This window comes from Phyllostomus discolor, chromosome 1, assembly GCF_004126475.2.
Source record: "Phyllostomus discolor isolate MPI-MPIP mPhyDis1 chromosome 1, mPhyDis1.pri.v3, whole genome shotgun sequence".
Taxonomy (NCBI): Eukaryota; Metazoa; Chordata; class Mammalia; order Chiroptera; family Phyllostomidae; genus Phyllostomus; species Phyllostomus discolor.
Window position 1 is genome coordinate 137419176 of NC_040903.2, and position 18852 is coordinate 137438027.

The window sequence follows — 18852 nt, forward strand, 5'->3', positions numbered from 1 at the left end:
AATAAAACTCAATTTTTATATAATATTTAAAAATCATGGTATCTATGAAATGACAAATGGCTGACTAGTTCTTAGAGGATTTTTATATTCACACTTGTGTAGCTGACTTTATTAAAGAGGAGAAAAATTGACATTTTACCTCTCAACATTAGATAAGATTTTTAAAAGTATTTATATAGAGAAAAATCCCATACTGCATTTTTCCTGAAAAATCCATTTTGTACTTGTCATACTATATTAAATTGTGATTTTTATCATCAATATTATTAAAGTAGATTGTAAACTTTACAAGAAAATTATTAACATAATAGCTAGACTTCTACTATTAAAAGCCAGACAAGTAAGGATATCACTAAAATTAAGGAACTGAGTTTAATTTACATTTCTATTACCAAGACTAATTGTAAGAGCTTCTACCTTGATTAGAGTCCTTAGTAAATAAAATTATGCTCAAATTTTTTAGTTTTTGAATTGCTCAAGTATCACAGGAAATTAGACTTGACCAAGACATTTAATTTATTCAGACCAAGGGTGGGAAAATGAACTTCCTTAATGATAAGCCTATAAATACAAATTAAAGATCTCTATTGTCCTGGTCATGCATTTAGTAGTTGTGATTTTTAATTGCACATATTATATTGAAACATCAACCATATTAACAAATGTAAAACTAGTTCTGGTTCTTTAATAACCTACAAATAAAAACACTGTGCTTATGCTGCTACTTCTGTTCTCGTTGAGTATAATGGCTCTCACACACCAAAGAGCATCAGAGGCACCTGGAGGGCTTGTTCAAACAGATGGCCCCATCCCCAGAGTTTCTGATTCAGTGGGTCAGGGTGGGGCTCAATAATCTGCATTTCTAACAGGTTTCCAGGTGAGGTTGCTGTTGCAGGCCTGGAACCACACTTTGAGAACCACTGATGGAGTTTTTTGAATTATAGTTACTGGTTTTTTGATGCTGTTAGCACACAAGTTGGTGTCTGTGGAGCCCAGCAGAGAAAATTGAGTCTGTGATTTATTTACTTCATGACTGATAAGGCAAATTAATAGGGCTAGATTGAAAGAAGACTGTTCAGTGTGGGATCCCTTCCAAGTGTCTGCTCCCTGGGTGTTAATAGGTCGAAGGCTTTCAATCATAACGCATATGTGAGCAGTTCCTGGTTTATGAATGGCTTGTTTTCCAAAGTTTGTTGTTTCTTTCTGAATGTTCCACAGATGGCAGAACTAACTAGCAAAAGAAAAAAAATGTCTATTAAATCCATATGTGGCTGATCCACAGTACTAGTCAAACTCTTATTTTCCATTACTACTAAGAAAATGTGTTTCAAGTTGATAATTAAGGTTTATAAAGCAAGTTAAATGTCCAAAGTGCTTTCATGTGTATTATTTCCTTTAATACTAACAATAATCCTCTTTTAAAAGTGTTCATTATAAGAACTGTAAAGATATGTTTTGCTTAAGGTCATGCAGGCAGTATATAATAGAGTCTGGATTCGAATCCAGACTCTAGACCCTGTGCCCTTTCACTTACCAGCTGGGACCTTGAGACACAGAGATTGCATGACTGCATCTGAAAGTCCCAATCTCTGAATCTAAGTCAGGTTTCTAACCCTTCTTACCTGGCTTAGCACCTATTGATCTTGAACCTAGAGTTCCTACTTGTTCCTTTATACCTCATCCTTGACACTTTCCAACTTTAGCTGTCCTTAGTGAATTTCACCTCTATCCCACTGAAGTAACTTTCATTTGCTTCTGTTTTCTGGTAATTGAGGTCCTGTTGCAATGCAAGAAGTGCTTAGGAGAAGATTTAGATTTTAGGCCATGAGCTTTTTTGCCTTTTAGTTTCTGAATCAGAAAATCCCCTGAATAAATCTATTCCTGAGGTTCAAGTTCAACAGAGAATGATAAAGAAAACTGAATGTAATGTCTCTTCTTAAAAAGCACATTCTCTCAGCAGAGGCTTCTCCAGCTTTAAATCAGAAATTGGCAATTATGCTGGTGGACTAGCTAGAATTCTGGTGTGACTGATGAATTTAGTGAAAGTCAGATAATCACGGTTATGACAATATGCAAGGTCCTTACTCTCAATCCAGAGCACCACTGCATAAACATATGGTTTGAAGATCCTTTGAGATATTAATTATTAGTCAATCAAATATGCAGCAATATTAGGTGCTGAGTGCCAGCTGAGGATGCCAATCTGACAAGGCACATTCCTAACATTGAGAAAACTCCATTTGCTACAACATGGATGGAGCTAGAGAATATTATGCTAAGTGAAATAAGTCAGACAGAGAAAGACAAATACTATATGATTTCACTTGTATGTAGAATCTAAAGAACATAATAAACAGAAAACACACTCATAGATAAAGAGAGCAAACTGAGTGTCAGATGGGAGGGGTTGAGGGGCTGAAGAAAAAGGTGAAGGGATTAAGAAGTACAAATTGGTAGTTACAAAATAGTCACAGGGATATAAATTACGGCATAGGGAGTATAGTCAATAATGTTGTAATAGCTGTGTATGGTGCCAGGTGAGTATTAGGCTTATCAGGGGGATCATTTTGTAAATTATGTAATTGTCTAACCATTATTCTAAACACCTAAAACTAATATAAAATAATATTACATGTCAACTGTAATTGAAAAATAAAATAAAAAAGAATGTCCTTGGGAGAAGCAATAAAAAAAAGAGAAGACTCCAGGCTAATAATTCTCAAGGCAATATTTTTTTCCATATACTTCTTGGTTTGTAGAAGACGATTTAATCTGCAGTTGTCTAAATTGTCAGTTTTACAAATGCAGTGACAGAAGACAAGCGAGATGCCCAGTAGCCTTGATTAGCACAAATACAGGTACATAATATTAAGATGAAGAAGAACGTATGGCATGTCTGTCTAGCTAAAGAAATGCCAATGATGGAGGCATAGTGCCACCAGGCCCATGGAGAGGTCCTCCAAAAAAGTGAAAAATAATAATTAAATACTGCTTGTCAATTAGCGCCAACTTAAAGAACGGCTCTATACCTAGGTGACGGGAGGATCACAGGTTGCTTGAGAACAATAAGAAAGGAGGAGGGGAAAGGGTATAAAATAATGGAAGAGATAAGGTGAAAAAGGACAATAATTAAACACACGTGTACTTCCACAGAGTTGGGGCACTCATATCTCTAATTAGAATTTCAATGCAGGAGCCCAATTTAACCTTAGGGAGTCTTTATATTCATGTCACTGTTGTACACAGCAATCAACCCAACCCTGGGATCTTATTTGCAAGTTGAATTTTTATATTACATTAGTGGAGCCCCAGTCTCTTTGTATCTTTAATGGATATATATATATTTCTATTTATATATATATATCCATTTAGTGGACATCGATATCCACTAAAGAGCTTTAGTATGTATTTTGTCTTCTAGAAGATTCTATACTGAGAAGAATAATAGTGATTTAGATACTGGAACACAAAAGAGTCAGTGACTTTTTGACATTAACCCATTTTTTTCTTGACAAACGCAGTCATGTACTTTTGGAGTCATCTTCTATCATGTCCACTTGAATGAATTTAGAGGAATGATCGATGTGTGTTCAGCAAAACAGCCTGGTGCAGGAAGGAGTGGATGGTAAATAAAAGACCCAGAATTCTGTCTCCTGTGACCACATAGTCAGTGATTAACAAGCTGCTGTGTAGTTCAGTTTCACCCAAATCTTTAAAATGGAATTTTTACTTTGTATTTCCCTTCTATTGTCCTCAATAGATTTATGTTTAATGAGAAATTTCTTATTCCAGAGCACGTGATAGAAACAGATTATTACTCTATATAGCGAAAAGCTCAGTAGTTCTAGTCTTGCATCTTACCAAATGGGAAACTGAAGTCAGAAAGGCTAGATATTTTTCCCCAAATCAAATGGCTGAGTAAGAAGTTATTTCAACTGACGTCATGTCATGTTATGATATATAATAACAGCATTAACTCCTCTCAAGCAGGAATTCATGACCTCCATGCTGTTACTTTTTGGACAAACCTTAAGATAAGACCCCTATATATTGGGTCAGGTCTAAGTATTATCCAGGCCTGTAATTTGTCTCTGACAATGCCAGTAAGGGGGTTGTTTTGTCCTGCTTCTTCACAGTCCTGCTTTACACCTGAGCTCTCAGGAACTAAGTGTTTGTTGACCTGTCCATCTCATATATACATGGTTTTCTCAGGGGCAGTGTGAGGTCAGCACCAAGAACCGATACAGAGCCTTCCAGACCTTGCCAGCTCAGAGCAACAATGCTCCTCTGAGAGGTGCACCCTATGCTCCTGAGCACCAGCCACAGATCTAGAAAAAAAGATTGTGAATCAGAGTAGCAGATAGGAACTGATGGAGAGGTTGGCACTGAACTCAAGACATCCTCAATTTCTCAGCCTCAAGACACTGCAGGAAACATTGGCCATTGCCTGGAAATGTGGCCTGGGCAGAGGTGTGTCTGGGCCACACTCGGTGGTGGGACCTGAAAGTCTAAGGCAAAGAAGACATCCTCCAACTGCTGGCCTTATTTGAAATGTGAAATTTCCAGTGATAACAGTCCTTCTTAAAGCTCTTTTTGTACCATTTAACTGACTTAAGTCATTATGCTATCTAAGAAGAAAACTTGTTAGAAAGAATTTTATACATGATCTAGAGTCAAATACTTTCCTCTCTCAAGTAAGAGCATTGAAATTCACTGATCTACTTCATACATTGACAAGTAGAAAGATACAGGATCTTAAGGGGAACGGCAGGTTGTGTTTGATAGAATGGAGGAAAGGAAGCTTTGAATGACCTTCTGGCCAGTGGGTACTGGGTAGAGGTAGCTGAAGAAGTTTCTCAACCTTAAAGAGGCTGAGACAGCTTCTGAGGGTGATTCTGAAAGGACAGTGGCAGAAAGGAAAATTGGCCAAGATGAACTATCTTTAGTTCATAGATTTTAGGGAGAGATGAAGGAGTGGGGGCTGATAGAGAAGTTCAGTTTAGCAGTTTGTTCGTGGGAAATGCCTTTATCTAATCCTCAGCCCTTTGTGTACCATATACTTGTTGTCTGTCTCCACCTCACAGTTCTTTAGAGAAACTCCAAAAGGAACTGTTTACAGTTAGGTGGGAGCCCAAGTCAAGGCAGCCACAGGTACACCAGTAAGATGCCTTAGCCTATTTTTCTTTTTACTTGCTTCTTCCCTGTTCTCTCTTTCTAAAGACTAATTATTTACATTGACTTGAAATGAGTTGCTTACCTGATTTACAAGTTCAACATTGCCTGGAATTTTAATTTTCTCCATGGATCTACTTCCTCTGCCCTGACATGATCTCTGGACCTGGTAAACATCTGCTTTCCACAGGCAGATTAGGAGGCAAGGCAAAACAACCAGGCAGCACTTTCCATAAGACTTCTGCATTTAGATGACGATATCTATATATGATCTGATATATACATCATTTAATTGCCATATTGCAGTATAGAACTAAGCATTTGAACCTCTGAGGACAGGGTCTTTGTTTATTTCATCGTTCATCTCAGGCACTAGCTCACTGCCTCGCACATTGAAGAGGCCATATAAATGCTCTGAACGGTTTTATTCAATTCACTGTTATAGAAGTATCTACAATATTCCAGGTAGTGGGGAAAAAGCAAAAATAAGCACACATAATCATTGCATTCAAGATTTACATACTTTACAAATTCTAATGAATGAAATGCAAATTATAATAGAAGTTTGAAAAAAATGCTGCAGAAGAATGAAAGTGGTAGGTGTTAAAGCAGACAAAGGACAAAGGAGAGCCTCATGGTTGTGACATCTGAGCTGAGTCGTGAAGAACAAGGAAGAGTGGAGAGGAGATACAGTGGAAAAGAGGAGGAAGGAACAAGATAAGCCTCACTATGCTTAGGAAAGCGTAGGCCATAATTAAAAAGTGTCCTAAGAGGAGGAGGGTATGTGTGTGATTGTATGTTTGATAAGTTCATCAAGACATGGGGAAAAACCTGGGATGATTCAGTTTCAGTAAATAATGAGAATCTCTTAGTCACAATTGTGCATTAGTAGCTACCAGTCATCCACTGAGTGCACAACTTTTACAGCAAGGGGTGATACCAGTGGGAATTCCCCACCAAAAAGTATAAATGAGGCTGTCCCTTCAGCAATCCTTGTCTTCACTCAGGTTTCCTCAGAGTTCTGCTAAGCCAGCTGCCTCCATCCAGAATCTGGGAAGTGAGCAGGGCAAGCCCAGAAACTGGTATCTGACAGACACCAGCTATCACAGCTGTCTTTCATGGGGTTCCACTTTCAGACTCACCCTGAATTCTTTTCCTCTGTGGCCTTTTGGTAGGTGACAATCCCCCCTTTTGATCATTTGCCTCTGAATCTCGGATTTTCTGATTTAGGGGACATGTTAAACAGTTTTCAACCCTTTCCCACACTGAGGAGTTGCTTGCTTTGTGCAGGATATGCAATGTCTCTGGCAATGCTAGAGGCATAGCAAGCATAAAACTTTGTGCTGTCTGGGCCTGAGGAGAGCCTGCAGACTGTGGAACACTCAGGTGTGAGGACCAGAACACCATGCCTCCTGGATCGGGCTCAGCTGTGTACATCCTGGGATCACCCTCACCCATCTCCTGAGGAAGAGCAGGCATCCCCAAGAGAATGGCATTACTGGTTCCCAGGAGCTGAGGGGGAGCCAAGCAGGTATATGTAGATACCCTAGTTCAGAGGCTGGAGGAGCCCTAATATTGACTATAGGGGAGAGTGGGGGAGATGAGGGTCTTCCTTCCAATGCAATCTGACAAATTAACTGCTGGAGGTGATTTGTGGAAGCAGTCTCTTTACAGCACCCCAAACTCTGGGTAAGGTTTGAGAATGAGTCAGAAGTTGACAAAGAAAATTATGGGATCTGGCAATAATAGGAGAACAGCACCAAGAATATGTAGCTCCTATAAGAAATAGAACTGCTAATGGAAACTGAAAAAAACTTGAACAAAAATTAATAAGAAAATTTGAGATTCAAAGGTAATGCAAAATCTCTCAAATATTTGGAAGTAAAAATTCATAATTTTTGAATTTAAAAAATCAATACACAAATTAAGAGAGAAAATAGTCACTGCTGAATTCTTAATCAGTAGCCTGGACAATTAAGTAGGGAGAAAAATACCTCTGAATGAAATAGGATGATCGAGAAAGCAGGAGGGAGAAGATAAATGATTTTGAAGGACAGATACAGGGCACTCATGATACAAACAATAGGAGTTCCATAAGGAAAATTAGGAATTGATGGAGAGGAGACAATAATCATACTAATAAAAGAAGACGATTTCCTTATGTTGAAGGAAGATTTGAACCTGAGGTTCAAAAATCTCACTGAGTTCCAGGCATTATTGTCAAGAATAAACAACCTAGGCCTAGCACAAGACTCTCTTTGAGCTCAAAAGATAAAAGGAAAATGATATAGACTCCAGGGAGAAGGAAGAAACTATTTTAAAAAGAAGAACCAACCTGGCAATCAAACATCTCATCTACAGCACTGGAAAACAGAATGATGTGCTGTATAATTGTGCTTCCGAAATCTGGATAATTTTGTTAACCAGTGTCATTCCAATAAATTCAAAAAGAGAAAAAGACCACCAAGAGGAAAAGGCAATCCAAGAATCCTACATCCATTTAAGATACTTCTCACTTTTGGGGCAAGAGAAGAATATCTGAGGATGCATAAGAATTAAGAGATGTATTATCTACACACCATATTTAAGGAGATTATTCAAGAGCACCTACAACTATAATAGAATGAAAAGAGATAGTGAATATACTTGTGTAAGTGTTTGTGTGTGTGTGTGTGTAGATGATAGTATGATGGGACATATAAGTGCTAAATAAAGATTCTTGAAATAAAAATAACTTGACTAATGATGCAAACTTCAGGATTTAGTCATGGCATGGTGGGATGGGGAAAGAGGGAAGTAAAAGCAGTCTAATGAATAATGACTTGATATAATTGGTATGAATCCTGTTTTATTTATAATTTTGACCTTATTTCATCATTGATTTTTGCCTTTAATTTTGACTTTTAAAATGATTACATTAAAATGTCAATTTATATTGATACCAATTTTTTTGGCACCCCCTTAAAACTTGTGCCCAAGGCAAGTGTTTCCCTTGCCTTACCCTAGTGCCCAGCCCTGCCAGCAAAAAATAAGGAAACAGAAGAGAAAATATCAGAGTCACAAAGCTAAGTAAGAAGAATGTTTTAAGAAGGACATCAACACAGGTAGCATAGGATAAGGTTTGATCAGTGTTTATATGGTCTGGTGCTAGGCAAGCTTACATCATTTGCTGTCTGTCATCTAGCAGAGGTCAAGTTTAAGAGGGAGGTTAGGTTCTAATTTGCATTTCTCTGATGGATAGTGATGCTGAGCATCCTTTCATATGTCTCTGGGCCCCCTGTATGTCCTCCTTGGGGAAGTGTCTGTTCAAGTCCTTTGCCCATTTTTAAATGGATTGTTTGTCATCCTGGAGTAGAGTCATATGAGTTCTTTATATATTTTGGAGATTAAACCCTTGTCTGAGGTATCATTGGCAAATATATTTTCCCTGAAGGTTGGTTCCCTTCCCATTTTTCTGATATTTTCTTTAGCTGTGCAGAAGCTTTTTATTTTGGTGAAGTCCTATTTCCTTATTGTTTCCTTTATGTCTCTTGCTCTAGGGGTCATATTGGTAAAATTATTGCTGAGTGGAATATCTGAAATTTTCCCACCTATGTTCTTCCCTAGGACTTTTATGGTGTTGTGACTTATAGTTAAGACTTTTATCCATCATTAGTTTATTTTTTTATATGGTGTAAGTTGGTGGTCGAGTTTCATTTTTTTGCATGTACATGTTCAGATCTCCCAACACCATTTGTTGAAGAGGCTATTTTTTTTCCTCCCTTTTATGCTTCTGTCCCTTTGTCAAATATTAATTGACCATAGAGACTTGGGTTTACTTCTGGGCTTTCTATTCTGTTCCATTGATCTATGTGTTTGTTCTTATGCCAGTACCAGACTGTTTTGATTACAGTGGCCTTGTACTATAGTTTGATGTCAGGTATGGTGATCCCTCCTACTTTGTTCTTCTTTCTAAATATTGCTATGGTTATTTGGGGTCATTTATGGTTCCATATAAATTTTTGAAATATTTGGTCTATATCTGTTAAATAAGCCATTGGTGTTTTAATAGGGGTTGCATTGAATCTATAAATTGCTTTGGGTAGAATGGCATTTTGATGATGTTAATTCTTCCAATCCATGAACAAGATATGTTTCCATTTATTTGTATCTTCCTTAAAACCCCAATGTTCATAACAGCACAATTTACAATAGCCAAGTGCTGGAAGCAACCTAAGTGCTCATCAATAAATAAGTAGATCAAAAAACTATGGTACATTTTCACAATGGACTATTATGCAGTAGATAGAAAGGAGCTCTTGCCCTTTGAGACAGCATGGATGGAATTGGAGAACATTACAATAAGTGAAATAAGCCAGGCAGTGAAAGAAAAATACCATATGATCTTACCTATAAATGGAACCTAATCAACTAAACAAACAAGCAAGCAAAATATAACCAGAGACATTGGAATAAAGAACAGAGAGACAGTAAACAGAGGGTGGTGGGAGGGGGATAATGGGGGAAAGAAGGGGAAAGGTTGCCAAAGAACATGTATAAAGGACCCATGGACAAAGCCAAAGTGGGGTAGGATAGAGGGTGGGAGGTGGGGTTGGGTGGGGTGGGGGAAAGTAGTGGGGTGAAAAGGAGACAACTATATTTGAACAACAATAAAAACATAAAAATTTTAAAAAGGATGTTAGAAAGTAGAGGCCACAGATACAGAAAATGATTAAGCAAGGTATTGCTTTTATCAATGACAAAGTCAGTTGTTAACAATTCCTATAAGCTTTTGTCCTTGAGGATGACATCATGAAATTTTCTATAAAGAGAAATCACTGGGAGTTAGAGCATCACCAAAAGCAAATAGCTTCCACTCATCTTTGGCTATTGATGTAGCTCTGACTTGAAAATGGTCTTTCAAATAACTTTCTAGGAACTCCATATTTCCTTTGATGTCTCTTAGCCAGGAAAACATCACAGGCTTTCAAAAATCATTGTTATCTCCCTCTCGCATAGGATAGCCAAGACTGTGGGAAATGATGTGTTCTTCTTTCTTATACATCCTTCATCACACACGCACACTCTGAAGGAATAAAAATAGGGAACTCAGACTCCCTCTTTTTTTTAAGGCCCTCTTCAGACCAGACTCCATTTAGGACCTGCTCTTCCTGTACATACTTTGAGAAGGGTTGCCAAGGAAACCTGAAACAAAGACGACTTCATGCACTCAAAGCAGGAAAATGTATCAGTACCTCAAATCTTTATACATTACTACAGATTGACAGTCTTCTTCCTTTTTCTGACTGGGGTTTTAAAGAACGATCCTAAAGCACTTTACATTTTAAAAAAATCTGGGATATAGTTGATAGAGAGTTTTGCCTTGTATCTTCTGGCTACTTTTCAAGTGTTTTCACCATTATTTCACAGTTTCTGTATTTAAAAGTAAACATTACAGTAATAGAAACCCTTAATTAAAAAAAAATAGAAGTTGTAAATAAGGAAAATGTAGTTTTCATTCCATATTGACTTCTGTAGCACCACCTTTAAGAAATATTGCTATGGCTTATATGTTAATTTTAGAACTCCTAATGCTAGTGTTGCTGCTGGTAGAACAGATCTTCTGTTGCTGCTCATCACAGTATACAACCTAATAACCTGCTAACACTTTGGAATCTTGTATACAAATTGGTTGGTTGTAGGAGTTAATTGTCATAACTGAATAAGTGTCATTTTCAACTTGCAAATTGACATATCTGATTTAATTCATTAGACTGTCTTTTGCATCATTTTCTTAAAATGACAAGACTGTATTGCATTAGGCAAGAGTCTTTGGAGGGAAATACAACCTTGATAATTGGCTAGGGTCATGGGCAGTGCATAGCAACATAAAAATCAAATAGGTTGTTCACTTTAAAAAAGTGGGGGGATATACTTTATAAGCAGCGGGTGATTGTGTGGCAATGACCTGGTAAAAATTAAGGAAGAATGAAGATGTATGCAGTCAGAGTGTCCATTTGGGGTTTGGAAAGGAAGTCACTGAAATAAGATTAGAATAAGTGGTGGTAGCATGTATGTGTTTTCCAAAAACAAAGCTGAGCTTTCTCGGTGATCACTTTGTTCTGAAAGGCACTGTTTTCTTGACTGTATCTTTCTCCAAAGCATTGTTATTGTGAACCCATGCAACCTCCCTGGAAGAGAGGAATGTGATGTTGTGAGAAGCGGAGGGACTCGGCCCCTGGCTGGGAGTCCGATGGAGGCAGCCCAGAGAGGCAGCGCTTCAGGAGGTGTGGCAGCTCTCATGTGATAATCACATCCTTGGAGCCTCTCAGATCCAGAGCAGTACCTCTTGCCTCACAATGCTCTAGGGTGTGATTATCTTATGATAACCATCTTAAAGATGTCTTTTTTGCTCAATTAACACATACTTCCATGAAAATTAGCTATCAAGATGAGTTACAAAATATAGATATTTAACATGACAGGTTAAAATAGTGCAGATGTCTTTATCCAATTATTGCAATTTGCACTTTGGCCAAGGAAAACTACTTGGATGAGTGATTCAACTTGCTAACATTTATAGGTTTTGTAATTATATATGATTACCAGATTTCTTCATATTGGGCAAACTGTGTATTTCATTGGCAGAGCTACCTTTTTCAAAGGCAGACACAGGCAGTGAATTATGTGAGTGTCTTTGGTGCCCATCACTTTTTTCTGTTTGGACCTGCCCTTTGGTAGAACTTCCCCAGGGATCCCACTATGTTTTATCCTCCATTCTGTGGCATGCAATAAAAAGGAGCCAGGCCATTTTCTTTTTGAATATTTGCTGGTGGAGAGTAAAACACATTTGTCTTGAGTGTACATGGGCTGGGAATATTTCCTGAGAATAAATAGGGCAGCAAAATGAGGAAAACTTGGCGCATTGTAGAAGGAGTCAGAATTGATGTGAATTTCTCCTGGCTCTTGGCAGAGTGCTGAAATACCTCTATAGCCTGTGGGATTTTTAATCTAAAACTGAGTGAATTTATTCAGATAATCCCTAACTTTCTTCCAGTTTTAACATTCTGTGCTTCTGAAGTAAAAATACATATGACTCCTGATAGATAAAGGTGCTAAATGGTTAGACATTTTCTAAACTGTGCATCTAGGGCAGCAGTTCACAACCAGAGTTGGGGACAGTGACAATGCCTGATGACATTTTTGTTTGTCACAGTGAGTGGGAGTGCTACTGCCATCTAATGGATAGAGGCCAGGGATGATCTTAAATATCCTACAATGCATAGGACAGCCTCCCTCCCTTATGCCCCCAAACTCCCCCCTGAATTACCTAGCCTCAAATGCTTGGATTGAGAAACCTTGGTCTGGGGCAAGTTCCTTACCATCTCTAATTCTTAGCTTCCTAATCTGTGGAGCAGAAATGATAACACCAACCTAAGTGTGTTTCTGTGAGGTCCAACGAAGCAATGCATAAAAAGCAGCTAGCACTGTCATGTAATAAAGACTCACTAAATGTCTGCAGCAATTATTATTGTTATAATTAGCAGAGCCAATAATATTTTAAAAGTATATTTGCTATACACTTGGAAGAAAAATTCTTCCAAGTCAATGTTTTCAGTGACAACTTGAAAGACTTTCTGGACCTCTGAATAGTCTATCACAGTGGTTCCCATGATCTGGTCCCTGGACTCGCAGCATCAACGTCACTTAGGGACACTGGAGAAATGCAAATTTTTGAACTCCAGATCTGTTGAATCAGAAACCATTTTGGTAGGGCACAAAAAACTGTGTTTTAACAAACCATCTAGGTGATTCTGATGCAAACTAAAGCTTAAGAACACTGCTCTAACATACCTCAGGAATAATTTCTCAAAGCATAAACTGGGTCTTATCCTTTTAATTACTCCCAACACCTGGTTGAGTGCCTTGTATGTGGTAGGTACTTGGTAACATGATTGAATGGGATGAAAAGCTAATTCATGAGCAAGACCTGATCCTACATTTTGACAATTGTCCCCACAGCTTGGCATTGACTGATGTTGACAGACACAACTGAGTTACACCCTCAGGCCCTAATCTCTCCCTGTCTGTCTGTAACAGGTGTAAGGCAGCACGCCTGTGGGCTAAAGAGGCCACTTGTGCTTACAAGTTGAGACCTGCCAGCACAACTCAAGTGATCCTACACCTTAGTGAGGGCCAAACAGAGGGAGAGGTTTCATTAGAAATAATTAAACTCAAATGAAACAAACCCAGGAGTTCAACACAACCGCAGCTGTGGCTGTCATCAAATCATTTCTCTTGATTTTATTGGAGGGATTCTGGAACTCATGGACAAGTGTTTTGGGGATGTTTGTATGTATATTTAGATTAATGACATAAATATAATTTTCCAAGTCTTCTTTTTCAGTATTCAAAATTGAATCACCCTGAAAATATAAATCACATAGTAAAAATATGGAAGCAAGAAAAAAACATTAATTTGAATTTACAGTCATTCTTTACTATAGTTACATGAATCTAGAAGAAGGATTCAGATAATTAATCATAGTAAGACCTTGTTAAAATCCTAGCAGTATATGAGTCAACATGTTTAGTGATAGGTTTATTATTATTATTCTGATTTTAGAGAGAGAGGAAGGGTGAGAGAGAGATAGTAGGAAAGAGAGAGAATGAGAGAGAGAGAGAGAGAGAGAGAGAGAGAGAGAGACCTGTTGCCTCCCATACATACCTGGACTGGGGATCAAACCTACAACATTTTGGTATAATGGACTATGCTCCAACCAACTGAGCCATGCAGGTGGGGCACCATATGAGTAACCATATTTGGAAGATTATCCTTAAAATTATACTTTAAAAGTACTTGCTATGTAAAATATATATCATGTGTAAGTTATAAAGCATAACTAAAAAGTCAATAAGAAGATGTCACCATTATACTTAAGCAGTGGAATAATATTAAACAATATTATTGAGGCTCCCTCTAGGTCACTTGTGCATTGCAAACCCCTGGCTACTATCCACCCTTCATCCAGGTAACCACCATCTTGAATTATGCTTGAAAAAATTATTTCAATCATCTCCATAACTTACTCATTTTTAGAGTTTACTTATTTTTGAATTTTGTTATAAATGGTATATCATACTAAATGTATTCTTCTTTGATATATAGTTTTTCATTTGGTGTTATCACATAGTTGTGAATTCTCTGCTGAATTATAGCCTATTTTATGGCTGTAGTACAGTTTATACATTCTGCTGTCTAGCTTGGGGTTTGTTTATTTATTTGTTTCTTTATTTATTTTTACATGTGTGATGGAATGACACCAATTGGAAAGAGTCCTCTGAATATACCCCAACTTCTTTTAATACATTTTTTTGTTTTCAGCTTTTTTTTTAAAGATTTTATTTATTTATTTTTAGAGAGGGAAGTGGGAGGGAGAGAGAGAGAGAGAGACATCAATGTGTGGTTGCCAGGGGCCATGGCCTGCAACCTAGGCATGTGCCCTGACTGGGAGTTGAACCTGTGATGCCTGGTTAGCAGCCCGCGCTCAATCCACTGAGCTACACCAGCCAGGGCTGAATATACTCCAACTTCTTCATCTGGGATACAAAGTAGTTCAACCAGCTCTTTAAACTTTGGAATCCAAGGTGACTTTTAGTCCTTACTTTTTGGTGATTTGTGAGCTTTACATACCTCTGTTTTATCTAATACATTGTGAGTTCTTTGTGGGTAGAAATACATCTATTTTAATTCTATTTCTCTAGAACCTAAGATGGTACTTGACCCATAGTAGATACATCATAGGAATGGCTATGACAGAAAACCAGCTTAAACTAAATTCTATTTTTTTAAGGAACATGTTGATTGATTTGCCTGAAAATTTCAGGGGTGAAACCAAAAAACTTTAGACTCCATTTATAACATCCAACCCCAAAGAAGAGAGACTCTGTAGCTCCCACAGAATTTCTGGGATCTACTCTAATTAGACTGAATTGGTTTATTTGCTCATTCCTGTACTCATGATTTTGGTTCTGGGTTCTGAAATGCTATGATTGCCTTATGCCCAGGTCATATATTCCACCCCTGGGAATTCCATCCAAACTACCTCTACTAAGAGGGGGAATTAAGTGGTTCTTTCACAGCAAACGAGGGGGCCCAAAAGGGAAGAAACAGATGTACAAACAATAAATGTCTACCACAGTAAATGCTTGATAAACTCTAGTTGAATGAAAATGAAAGAGTAAACATGAAAAAGTAAATAAATCACACAAGTAGGAATTGATCAAAGGTAATGAGGTCTGAGCAAGGCTTCATTTTATAAGATGATCCCTTTCTGGTGGTAGAAAGCAGAAAATGTAAGGGAAAAAGACAAGAATTATTATTTCACCATTAATTCTGGGACTGTGGGCTGAGTGTTTCAGAGGTGCTAGATAGAGGTAATGAGGCAATGAGAACAATTATTCTGGGATGGCAGATAGGCAGGCATTAGTGAGCTCCAGATAGGGATTAAAGGAAGTCCAGGTAATGGGATCAATTTTAGTGTCAGGAAAAAGTTGAGTATGTGGAGGGAGAGAGATAAGGAACCTGCAGGAGCTACCAGTGCCAGTTTGGAATTGACACATCCAATTTAGTTTCCTCAAAGAAAAGAATTTTTATCAATTTTATGTTCACTTAATTCTACAAACTCTATTTTGGGATATGTCAATATTCCTCATATCAAAAAGACAGAAGATTAAATTATAAGAAATATTTTTTGAAATATAAAAAGAGATATATACAAGGTATACATAGTTATCACCCTAGATATTGTTATCATCATTGATATTATTTGTTAATAAACTTAAGTCAGAGCAGAGAAAGCAATTTCTACATCATCCTTAAGCATACATATAAGAGATGCTTCTATAATTGTTTTCATAGGTTCAGAGAACCTATGAAACTTGAGACCAAGTTAAGTCTTGTTTTCAGGGAGGGCTTTTATGACTTTTTAAGATGATGATAAAGAACTGATGCCTATTAGGCCTCTGATACCACAGGTGATCTTGTCCTCTTCTCATACTGTTGGTCCCTGCTTATTTTCTAGTTCTTTGGGCTCCCTACACAATGGGATTTTTTAAAGGTGTTACTCTTGGAATCATTTCTGTTTCCCTCCTCTTTTACAGAGGTCTTCTCTATTCTTGTTTCTTCAGCTATTAACGCTATGCAGACAATTTCAGATTGCCATCTTCACATACCTAATTCTAAGTGCCAGTAGGATATCCTCTCTACACCTTAAACTCATTGTATCTAAGTGACTCTTCCATCACCGTGGAAGAGTTTCTTATCTTGACTTTTCTATTTAATGGTATAAAAGTTTCCTAGACTTGAAGCAGATTCATCAGTTTTACAAATTGCCACTGATGTGTAAGTTATTTAATTTATAACATGGACAAATGAGAGAATCTTGTCTTTTCTTTTTTATTCCTGCTGTTGCTACCCTAGCCGAGTCTCTTATTGCTTCTTGTCTGCAGTAGCTTCTTTTTACACCTTGTCTATCTCACTACCAAACCACCCTTTGCACCAAGGTCAGGTTAATCCTCTTAAAGTGAAAATCTAATTTAATCTGGTAAAAGCAAACTCGAAAACAAAAACAGAACTTTACTGGCTCCCTACTTTCTACATAATTTAGAATAAACTCCTCTCCAGTATTCAGTGCTCTCTACAATCAGTTTATCCTTTTAGTTTTATCTTTTACTTCTTCCCTGTTTGTGCCCTCCACTCCAGCCAATTATCCATCATTCTATACACATTTTTTAAAATTTATTTTTATTGATTTATTTTTTAAATCCTCACTTGAGGAGAGGGGAAGGAAAGGAGAAAGACAGAGGGGGAAACATCGATGTGAGAAAGAAACATAGATTGGTTGCCTGTCGAACATCCCCCAACCAGGGATGGAATCTGCAATCAGAGCATGTGTCCTGACTGGGAATCAAACCCATGCTCTTTTGGTTTATGGGACAACACTCAAACTAATTGAGCCAAACCAGCCAGGGCTATACATATTTTCTTCTAACCATGCCTTTGCTCTACACAGAATGATAATAGCTAACTCTTTTATAGGACTTACTATATTCCAGGCAATAATCTAAGCATTTTATATATACTAATGTATTTAATAATACAGATATCCTAAAAGGTATGTATTATCACTAGATCCATTTATAATAAGGAAAGCAAGATGAAGAGTTTAAATGACTTGTCCTAAATCACATAGCTGATTGATAGTAGAACCTGAACTGGAATCCAGAGTCCGCACTCTAAGTCACCATGTTTTTTGCTTCCCTTCTTGTCAGATTGATAACCATGCCTCAGTGCCCATCAAATTCACCATCCATTAGGGTCCATATAAAGGCTGCCTCTTCTGTGATGACTATTTTGGTCATCACAGAATAGTTGTGATTCACAAATAGTTGTGATTTCCCCCTATTTTGAATAGCATAGCAATTTTTTCCTGCATTTTCCCCACGCTATACACCATGCATGGTAATTTAGTTTCTCTACAATTTTTGTTCTTCAGCTGGAGGTGACAGTCCTGTGTCTTGAAGCATCTAGCAAAGAGATGTCCAATGTTTAATTAATGTTTATTAGAATGAATTAATGTTATTGGAATCAATAAAAGACTCATTTCTAAGCCCAGAAATCAAATCACAAACTAAAATGTTTAATGTACTTTAAACATTTTAAAATAATTATTTGTGATATAGTTGCCATCTGTATAAGAAAGACAGCTTTTTAGTATTACTTTATTTTGAACCAATGCATGTTTTGATTTATAATTCCATACTAGAGTTATTTAACAGTTCAAAATTATGACTGAAATAACAAGGGGATTTACTATGACTTTTGCTAAACCTTGCTAAATTTCACACCTTCACATGCACTTCAAGTAAAGCATCTTGAAAACCTTTCCAGGAAAAGCTCTTGAATAGATTAAGCAATTTGACTACTTCTATGCTTCAAGGTATCCATTCCTTTGCTTTATAATGCTTACCCACACCCTTGTTATTATCCCTGGAAACACTTTTTTAGAGGCACCTAGTGTAACAAGTATTTTCATGTGTTTGGATATAATGTGGAATATACACAAAGATTTATGAATTTATTTTTCTACTTCAGGTGTCACCATTAACGTAATGAACTCCTGCAGATCCATTACCAAGCCGATAGGGGCACCAAGTCTTCATGTTCAATTTCAACCCTCAGTCTTGGACAAAGATAGATAAAGGCAGAGAACCAGGAATCAATTTTTCTGAAGAGAATGCCTAATCCCCTAAGAAGGTAAGTCTTCATTTTGTGGGATTTCCCCTCATGACATCTTCATGCTGTCTTCTGTCTTCCTTGTATTGTCTTATTACAAAAATTAATGTGCAGCTGTGGATTTTTTTGGAACTGTTTTCTCAGGTAACAAGAATGTAAATATGTCTATTTGTCACACTATCTACAGTAAAACTGGCAAATGTTTGGATGTTGCCAGAATCAGTGAGATAATTTCCTCAGTTTTATGCTCCACTTTGTGGATCACGAAATTAGCCTTAGATGCACAGTGAGCAGAGGACAGTCACTAATGTGTGATGAAGTCGTGCTAATAAGATTGCCACGAGCAGGAGGTGAGGTTGAGATTTCTGCATATAAATCAGATGAGAAGCAATCAAGCTGCACCT